At 42.5% G+C, this 9,012-nt stretch overlaps 1 non-coding gene across 1 annotated transcript; it reads right to left on the bottom strand.

Moving 5' to 3' along the window:
- Window positions 1-805: 805 nt before the first annotated feature.
- Trnat-ugu (transfer RNA threonine (anticodon UGU)) lies at window positions 806-880 on the bottom strand. Its single transcript has one exon. It is a non-coding gene; the product is annotated as a tRNA-Thr (tRNA).
- Between the last annotated feature and the right edge of the window lie 8,132 nt (window positions 881-9,012).

The following is a 9,012-nucleotide window of genomic DNA, read 5'->3' as shown; positions in this document are numbered from 1 at the left end:
ACCTTAAATTTAACGATACAGTGCTAATTCGAACTTTGAGTTAGATTTTGAGGGGTTTGTTTCACTCCTTATGCCTACACAAAAATTAGTTAATATTAACAAATGTCATATTATAGCTATAAGTTCCTAAGAAAAGTGTTTACTTTTAGGGGTCAGAGGTAGAAGTTAAGAGATCGAACCACTTTTAATTTATGCTGCATGCCGTTCTGAGAAAATCGTTACTCGAAAAAAAAAGTGTTCAAAGTTTAGGGAAAACATTTAGTTATATTATTACTTCGATTTGCATGAACTGAGTGTTACACATATATTCTCAATGTCGCTGAAAACGAATCTGAAGTCAGATTTTCAATATTCAAAACAGCTAATCCAATACGGAGGGCAAACGATTATGTTTTGACCAATTTTTACCAAAAATGTATTTTCGTTATTTACGTTTAGTCTGCAATTCAAGGAGTATTTATCAGCCCTTCCTCTACCTCTGATTGTTCCTAGACAGCAACTTCCTGTTCTTCTTGGCAGGAGAAGCCGATCTGTCTAAGCTGGATATGCAGCACTCGGCAGCCTGCACTTGATATTCGTCCGTATTTTCGGTGAGTATGTTTGCATGCATTCTGCAGTATGAATCCTTTTGAGCACGTGCGACACGGGACGAGTTATCATCTACATCTATATGGATACCCTGCAAAACACATTTAAGTGCCTGGCAAAGGGTTCATCGAATCACCTACACAACTGATAATTAATTGAAACCCTCAGCTGCCGACAGGTGTTGTTGATATACTTCGATGGGGACAGCTGAAAAGTGTGCCGCTACTGGGACTCGAACCCAGGATCTCCTGCTTACAAGGCAGACGCTCAATCCATCTGAGCTATCGAGGGCACAAATGAACAGCACGACTGCAGGAATTTATCCCTCGCACGCTTCCCGTGAGACTCACACCCCGAACCGCCCACAATCCGATTACGTAATGTACTTATTAGGTATTTGTCCATCCACTCATTACTGGCTCACACTAAGGTGACGATTCCCGTAAGATTTCCGGTAGCCTGTGCGCATTCGCACAGACGAAGGTCAATGGCTGGGTGACGTTTAACGATAGATATGAAGATAGTAACTGTTCTAGAAAGAACAGGCGCCACTGACGACCTTGCAGCTCTTCTAGAATACATGATAGACCGGCCGATGTGGCCGAGCGGTTGTAGGCACTTCAGTCGGGAGCCACGCGACCGCTACGGTCGCAGGTTCAAATCCTGCCTCGAGCATGGATGTGTGTGATGTCCTTAATTTAGTTACGTTTAAGTCGTTCTAAGTTCTAGGAAACTGATGACCTCAGATGTTAAGTCCCAAAGTGCTCAGAGCCATTTGAACCATCAGTCCGTATGTTTGCACACTACTTACAGTAACTTATGCTAAGGACAACACACACACAACCATGCCCGAGGGAGGACTCGAACCTCCAACGGGGGGAGCCGCGCGAGCCGTGACAAGGCGTTGGACACATGGCGGGTACCCCGCGCGGCTCATGGCAGCCGTGACACTGCTTCAAACAATGGACTGTAGAAACTTTTGTAAAGCACGGATTAAAAAAAAAAAACCTTTCCGTTCCAGGAGTCTAGACAAGTACACCTTTAAAAAATGCAACTACAAAGAAATTGAATTTTCGAACGGGCCAGGGCTTAAAACTTTGAAGAGTTAAATTTTAATGGCCGTTCTCTTGTATGCAAATAGTTTCACAGTAGAAATTTCTCTAGTTTTATTTATTTATTTATTTTTTGCTGTAGGTAAAGAAGGATAGGATTCTGAGAAGGGGGAAGGGGGGGGGGGAGGAATCTCGCCTCTCCCACCTTGGAATTCTCAGTACAGAATTTTTATTCATTACGAGATTCTCAGCCACTTGCAGAAGTGATTTCGCGTGATTCTGCAAAACTTTTCCTTTAGCCAATCGTAGCAACTATAGGATTCCGTTCCTGCTGCATGACATGTCTCGGAACTTAAACTGACCAACTTATTTGCATAAAGAGCTAGCTTATCATCCGCTTCTTTACTTACTTAGACCGTTCATGGTCTGCAAAGCATTTTTTCTTTAATCGTTTTTTTATGTCTTTTATAAACTGCAACACTTTCTAAACTTTTCTAAACTTAACGCCGTTGAAGCATGGTCTTTTGCTGAATGACCAAAAAGCAATGCTGACAGCTGGGGTCCAAGGTTTTTGTTAATCAAGCCGTTTGTATTCTTGCTTGTATAACGCATATTTCTTTATATCTAACTGAGAAGTGAAATACCGGTTTTCGTAGATGCAGATTTTAAATATTTTAATATAACGCAATAAATATTTCATTAAAATTTTCATCCCCTTATGCTCGAAGTTAAAAACCAGTGAAACACGTAGTTTTTAAAAATTGTAACAGATTAGCCGAATACGAATTGTCAGATATGCTTTCATAATGCTTTCATAATGAACCATTTTCAGAAACGTGGAGCCGGATCTGGGGGTGAATTTCCTTCTCTCCGAGACACCCGGCTTCTTCTTCGACTTAGCCGGCAAACAGGCCGAGGACGCCGGGTGGGGACCGAATATGCAGCAGTTTGTGGATGGCGACGTCGTCACTAGCTGTTGCCTTCGTGCGGGCCTCTTGTGTAAAGGGGGAGCCAACCGTGGCCAAGTGAAGGTCTGTATTCCACAGGAACGAGTTAGCATGGCACTCAGATATTTCCACGAGTCGGCGGACGGGGGTCATTTTGGGTTCTACAAGACCTTGAACCGAGTTCAGGAATACATGTTTTGGCCCAACCTATATCGCGATGGCAGGCGATTTGTTGGCAACTGTGTCCAGTGTAAGCGTGGTAAGCCCGATGTTGGGCTGCACAGAGAACTACTACAGTCGCTTAGGGAGCAGTGTCCTCTGGACCGCGACTCAAAGATCGAAACAACGATCGACGGAAACTGGCGCCAGAAACGCACCAGCTCACTCTATTTCATCCCCTTAGGGGTTGAACTTCCAAAAACACCGAAACACGTATTTTCTTATTTGTAGCCTTGAAGTCAAATACCAATTTTCGTAGATGTAGCCTTAAAAATACTTTCATAGTTCTTCCATAATTATTTATCTCAAAATAAAATGTTCATCCAATATTTCACCTCATAGAGGTTAAATTCCCAAAGATACTGGAACACATATTTCTTTATTTCTGACCTAGAAACCAGATACAAATGTTCGTATGCCTAGCTTCAAAATTACCTTAATAGCTACATGATTCAGAAATCCTTTCATGTCCTGCGTCTCCCCCTTAGAGGTGGAATTTTGAAATATGCAGTATAAGCGGTATAAGATCAACACTCTTTCCAAATCTCAAGGTTTATTTTCCTTGGCGGTCTGGACTGTGTGAGTTTCATAGTAATAGTCCTCCACACACACACACACACACACACACACACACACACACACACACACACACACACACACACACACACACACACACCACTACCAATGCCACCACCACCTCCTGGGGAAATTTCTGCAGACGCCCTTGTTCCACTGCAGTCATATTTTGCCGACGACCTACATTTAGCAGCGTGGGAGGGATAGTGTCGTGCAACAGACAGTATACTCAGTAGACAACGAACTGTTCGTTGTGAAATCAGCGACATATTAACCGAGACTGACACAGAAGGTGCTGAAGGTGAAGCACACTAGACTCGTGTCTACCACGGCTTCAAATAGTATCGATTTACTATGAACGGAAGTTCCGAAAAGTGAGCAAATAATTTTACAGTAAATTCAGTACCGATGGTGAGGATATACAAAGAAAAACATTTCTATAAAATTTCAGAAATAATGAAATATTCCACTCAAGTCGCTTGACAGAAAACGCAATGGATATGCTTGCACTTAAGACGGAAGGCCCTACGTGCTTACGCAGGCTTACGACAGATCGCAAAATTCGGCAGTAGGCGTAAGCCAACCTCTTGTGCTGCCATCTGTTATTGATGCCAGGCATCAAGGTCTCAGTAGTACGACCATCCACTGGAGAGTAGTTTGCTTTGTAAGCACTCCGTCTTCAGGCCACGAGTGACCTACTGGGACAGCACCATCCGACCGCCGTGTCATCATCCGTGGAGGATGCGAATAGGAGGGGCGGGGGTCAGCACACTGCTCTCCCGGTCGTTATGTTGGTATTTTTTGACCGGAGCCGCTACTATTGGGTCGAGTAGCTCCTCGATTGGCATCATGAGGCTGAGTGCACCCCGAGAAATGGCAAGAGCGCATGGCGGCCTGGATGATCACCCATCCAAGTGCCTTCAACGCCCGACAACGCACTTAACTTCGGTGATCCCACGTGAACCGATGCAACCTCCGCGGCAAGGCCGTTGCCGCAGATATTTTACAGTAGTTGCTTACGTTTCATAATTATCTAGTTTACGGGGAAAATGTAAAAAAGGCGCTTGTCACCGAAGCTACAACTAATCTGAATTTCTGGTTAGTTATCAAGTGGTCTTGTGTGCGAGCCTGAATTTTTCATCCTTTGCGGTGGGAATGATTCAAACCCGTCATGTTCTTCTTATGAAGTGTTCTATTTATTTTGCACACAATGATCGTTTGTAGTTGTCTTGAGTTACTAGGTTGATAAATTTTTGTTTGGCGCACGTATCATAACTGAGATTTGCGCTTAATGGCTGAAGGTGAATTAGCGTAATGAGTAGTAGCGAATGTTACAGTAACATGTTTGTAAATTATTTCAGGTAAATTACGTTAGTCGTGTAATATTATCCGTATACCAGTACAGTATATGGGCCAATTACGTTAGTCATGGAATACTATCCGTATAAGACTATGTCACCTTGGTGTCCCGGAATTTGCTTCAATTTTGGAATCCACGAAAGAACTGGAAATTTTCCTTTACACAGCTTTCCATATAATTTCTATTACAGTGATTCAGTCTTGCCTGTCACTCGACTTTTCTGACTGTGAAATAAATTCTATCGCTCAGGTGCTTATTACCTCTTCGTGTTTCCATTTGCCGATATTGCGCATAAACACATATCTCAAAGTTGCTATGGACATTGATGGAGCGACACACTTTTCTATGGCGACACTGCAGTTTATAGATAGAAAAACCGATCAGTTAAAACGACATGGGTATTTTAGTTCTGAATAACCGATGTCTTTCAGTATTTGTTTGCTCTCGGTTATAACAAGTATCTTTTCATTTTTTCCTGATAACCACGTAAAAACAGATATATCAATTAGCCACAGATGTCGTAGTAAAATTTTTAGTTTTCAAATAAACCTTTTTAAAAAAAGACGAGTAATTTTTATTCGTAAGATTTCCATAGCACTGAAATACGGCGTTATTACAGAAAAAAATGGGAAAAGTTATGTATGCCACTTTAATAACACTGCTGATAGAAACGAGCAACAAATGGATTGGTCCAACATTGCCGAGACAATACTGTGCCTGTTATACAAGCAGAGCGCGAGACTGGACACAGTTTCTCGCTGTTGTCGAACGTCAGTTGTAACATAGAATGGCACCATCTGGAAGTCTGGAAGTATTTTACGATATGCGGTACGAGTGAAGAACAAAGTTAGATTTGGTCGACTTGCGACATCATACAAGGAAAAAAGTTAAAATTTAACAAATCATTCATAGTTCTGGATAAAAGTAGAAAGTGCCTGATCTGCTGCTGTGTCTACGTAGTATGCCGTTATCTGCTTTTAGCCCTTAAAAACAGAGAAATTAAAACGAAAATGAGAGTTCTCCTGCCGCAGTTTTCACTCTTTATCGCGGGACTATACGTAATGCCTGCATAGTGCTGTGATAACCGATTACAATATAATTTTTGAGCAGAGCTTCTAAAAACTATAATCAGTAGGATAATATTGCCAGTTTTCTGTAGTATAGAAGCACTCGCCAGCAGCGAAGATCGGACAAAGTTTTATTTGACTATTTAATTTAAAGAAATTAGAATTATATTAATACCGTCAGTTGCTCGCGGGCGTTGATAAATATCAACGTGGACAAGTGAAAATGTGTGCCGCGACCGGGACTCGAACCCGGGATCTCTTGCTAAAATGACAGACGCTCTATCCATCTGAGGCACAGAGGACAGAGTGTATGGTTCGACTGCAGGGACTATCTCGCGCACGCCTCCTGCGAGACTCACATTCTCACCTTGAATGTCCATACACTACAGTCGTAGAGTCCCACTCCAACACACTCATTCCTCGTGGAAGACATGTCCATATCAATATAAGTATATGGTTCTGGCAATACCAGCCATGACCTTCTTCTGTGAAGATGCACACGTATTCCCCGAACTGGACTTGGTAAGAATGTGTTCCACGAGTAATGAGTGTGTCGGTGTGGGACACTACGAATGTAGTGTGTGGACATGCAAGGTGAGAATGTGAGTCTCGCGGGAGGCGTGCGCGAGATAGTACCTGCAGTCACACTATCGTCTGTGCCCTCGGTGGCTCAGATGGGCAGAGCACCTGCCATGTAAGCAGGAGATCCCGGGTTCGAGTCCCAGACGTGCACACATTGTCACCTGTCGCCGTTGATATATATCGACACACGTGAGCAGCTGACGGTATTAATATAATTCTAATTTCGTTCTGAACGGCTGCAGGTCATCATAAGGGTATTTAATTTGACATTTTGATTCCATTTATCAAGAAACTGAGAAAGTAAAAATTGTTTAATCTTTGTTTGATTTCTACGTTTACTAGAGAAAATAATGTAAATAAAAGACTGAAAATCGGTTATTACAAGAACTGGTATTGTGACGGGCTTTAACAATTAGCTTAAAGAAGGGTTGGGAAACTGATAAGAGCCGAAAACCAGTTATTTCAGCGATAACCAACATTCCCACTGGTGTTCTGAGTGGTAAGATTGACGCACAAGGACAACAAGAACAGTTTCTCAGAAAGGTTACTGGAGCTCTGATGTTCTCAAAATGAACGGGCCAGCCATTAGCGTCTGCGAGGGTGAAGGGGAGGGGGAGGGGAGGAGGTCGGGAGGGGAGGATAGGCAAAAGGGCACTTTCACCCATCGCCCCCAACCCTCCCTGGAATCTGGAGTAAAGAGTTTTTATTCGTTACAATATACTCTTCCAGATAAGAATTCTCCACAATACTGATAAACCTTAGCTTTGGCCAGTTGTAGCGCTTATAGAGTTAGGGTCTTGTAGCTTGATGCACCTCGTAACTGACCAGCTGATTTGTACACAGAGTGCCAGTTTCAGAATCATGCACTCCAGCCCCGACGCGCCTTCCCCCCTCCCCACCACTGGAAATATTTCAGCAGACTCCAGTCTGCCACTGTGCATATATTTTGATAACATCCTGGTTTTAATAGCATCGAAGGAACAGCATTGTGCAGTAAAAGGGTAGACCTAGCACAGAACACACCATTCACAATGAAACGCATCACTTAGTAGATGGTGAAGTACTCTGAAGCTAGCCAGATAGAAACAGAACCTCCTGGCACTGCATCTAACCCAAATTCTAATCTTACACTAATCTCTTGTATGTACCTACCACGCCCTCAAAGAGCCAACGATTTACTATTATCAGAAGTTCCGAAAAATGAGGAAGAAATTGACCCACACTTTTTTGCGTTGTTTATTATTTCGATTACACCATAAAGGGAATGGACTTGTAGCCACAGGTTACACAAGCGATAGATGGTTTAAAATACATAAAAAGAGATGACAATAAGAAACGCTTTTTAAAAACACAATGATGCACGGCTTTTACGATTTTTACAGGAAAAAAATGGATGACAAAATAAAGGTTTTTCAAAAATACGCTGGTAGACAATATTGGGAATTTTTATCTTTAAAGATGACTAGCGGAAAAGCTTGTTGTTGACCAGGCATTTATTTAGAGCTGTGCGTCCACGTCCGTACTATGCAGCGTCTGGCCTTGTCCTGAGTTTTTATGACGTATCTCCCGAAACATGTGTCGTACAATGATATAATTTTGTAGGTACATTCAGCGTCATATGCGGATACTGCCTGCAAAATTTATTGCGAATATAGTAGCAAAGAAGTAACAAATTTAAATGTCACGAATGCTGTGATGCCCACACACTTGGGTGTAACTAATGTACACGGGATGCTTGGCACGATCATTATGGCTACCATCACCTGTGGTCGTAATTGGACCAGCTGTGTCGACGTAGTGAAAATATAAATGTGCATAACATGGTAAACGTCCATTCTTCCCAGCCATCAGACCTGAACTACGATCAAAAATATCATAAAAAGTGGTAGGGGCAATGGCCTTGCCGCAGTGGATACACCGGTTCCCGTCAGATAACTGAAGTTTAGCACTTTCGGGCGTGGTCGGCACTTGGATGGGTGACCATATGGGCCGCTATGCGCTGTTGGCATTTTTCGGGTTGCACTCAGCCTTCCGATGCCAATTGAGGAACTACTCGTCCGAATAGTAGCGGCTCCAGTCAAAGGAAACTACCACAACGAGTGGGAGAGCCAGCTCCTCCTCCACCCTCAGTGAGAATGACGTGGCGGTCGGATGGTCCTGATTGGCCACTTGTGATCTGAACACGGAGTGCTTTTTTAAAGTAGTACTCCCTACATAAAACTGACAGTCTAGGCTCAGGGACTGTCCACGGTAAATGCTGCAATGGACCTACGAATACTATTAAAATAACGGTTTGAGTTCTCTTTAATTGTCCAATCATCTGAAGTGAGTCCTTATTGCAGTACGCTGAAAAATAGATTTTATGTTAATGGCGGATAAATTTTATGTGAATGGCGGCAAATTAACTTTACCCTAATGACACACAAGGTCAATGCCGTACTATCACGTAAAGTATTCTCAGATCGAAATGTTTTGCATTACAAAATCTCCAATGTAGATTCATAATACCGCAATTATAATTCTCAAAATAATTTGGAGCTACGTTCAATGCATATTTAAATGCATCTTTCAAAACAATAACAGAATTCTCATTAGATCATCATTATCAGTGGCTAGAGTAT

This window comes from Schistocerca gregaria, unplaced genomic scaffold, assembly GCF_023897955.1.
Source record: "Schistocerca gregaria isolate iqSchGreg1 unplaced genomic scaffold, iqSchGreg1.2 ptg000099l, whole genome shotgun sequence".
In the NCBI taxonomy this organism is placed as follows: domain Eukaryota; kingdom Metazoa; phylum Arthropoda; class Insecta; order Orthoptera; family Acrididae; genus Schistocerca; species Schistocerca gregaria.
The sequence above is the reverse complement of the archived record's forward strand: the minus strand, read 5'-3'. Positions and strand labels throughout refer to the sequence as shown.